Source organism: Triticum dicoccoides, chromosome 4B (genome assembly GCF_002162155.2).
Source record: "Triticum dicoccoides isolate Atlit2015 ecotype Zavitan chromosome 4B, WEW_v2.0, whole genome shotgun sequence".
NCBI lineage: Eukaryota > Viridiplantae > Streptophyta > Magnoliopsida > Poales > Poaceae > Triticum > Triticum dicoccoides.
In genome coordinates this window covers 3,178,565-3,179,970 of record NC_041387.1, presented here as the reverse complement: position 1 = coordinate 3,179,970, position 1,406 = coordinate 3,178,565, and positions in this window count along the sequence as shown.

The window sequence follows — 1,406 nt, the reverse complement described above, 5'->3', positions numbered from 1 at the left end:
GATACCAAAACCATCGCACTATATAAGATGCAATAATAAAAGTAAGAAAATTATACAAGTATCTATCTAAACATACAAGTAAGAATATTTTTCCTTTCAGAAAGAAGATAAGAACAAGAGGCTCGCCACGGTGATGCCAGCGATGAGATCGGCGCGGGTGATCGACGACGGTGAAGACGGGGACGGGGCGTGATGGACCGCTAAACCTAGACAAATATTGAGGAAAATGGAGCTTGGCGGTCGAGCTTGAAGAGGAGAAACCTTAAGTAGTGTGGCTCGGGCATTTCATCGAACACCTTGTGTGCATAGGAAGTGAGCTAGAGCACCACCAAGCCCTCTCCCCCTCGGCCAGAAAAAACAGAGCAGTGTGCTCTGCTCTTGCGCGAGGGGGTATATATAGGCACAACCATTGGTCCCGGTTGGTCGCATGAACCGGGACTAAAGATTTGTCTTTGGTCCCGGTTCGTGCCTCCAACCAGGACCAATGGTGGTGGGCCAGGAGCGAGGCCCATTGGTCCCGGTTCGTCCCACCAACCGGGACCAAAAGGTCCAGACGAACCGGGACCAATGGCCCACGTGGCCCGGCCGGCCCCCGGGGCTCACGAACCGGGTCCAATGCCCCCATTGGTCCCGGTTCTGGATTGAACCGGGACTAATGGGCTGGACCGGCCTGGACCATTGCCCCTTTTTCTACTAGTGATGGCCCACCTTGAACAACTATACCTCTTTCTTTTTTTCTTTTGAAAGGTTTGACTTTATCGATGCTTTAGTTAAGGAGCTAGAATCGGTGTCGTGGAGGCTTCCATGTATCTATGGTGAAGCTCAATTCCAAGAGAGACACGAAACATTGGATACATTGCGCTCCTGGGAAGGGGGGTCTACTCACCTGTGGCTTGCAATAGGCGATTTCGATGAAGTTATTCACCTTTTAAAGCATGATGCAAACGTTTAGAGAAGCCAAGTGCAGATGGATGCTTTTAGATTTGCTCTTAAAGTTTGCGGGTCTTAGTATAATTGTATTGTCACGGTAGACCTTGTACCTTTGAGAAAAAGGTGGTTGGGTCTGAATTCAAAAATCAGATCCGTGAAATCCAACCCAAATGACGGGTGTCAAACAAGCTGTTCTGTACGTAGTCAACTACTACTCCTATGATAACCACACCAAAAAAAACTATTACTCCTATGAAAACATATGTGGCAGCTAGCATTTCGGTGAAAAGTCCTAGTAATCGAATACGTGTTGATTGAAAAGCCTTTGGTATTCTATCACATCCCCTGGCCCACGTTTGTGTTTTTCTATACTGACAGCGACCTGGTAAGAACAACATGTCTTCCGATATTTACTCCGAAATGATCGAAAAAGGTATTTACTCACAAAGTGCGGCGTTGAGAAGAGGGACCAGCTG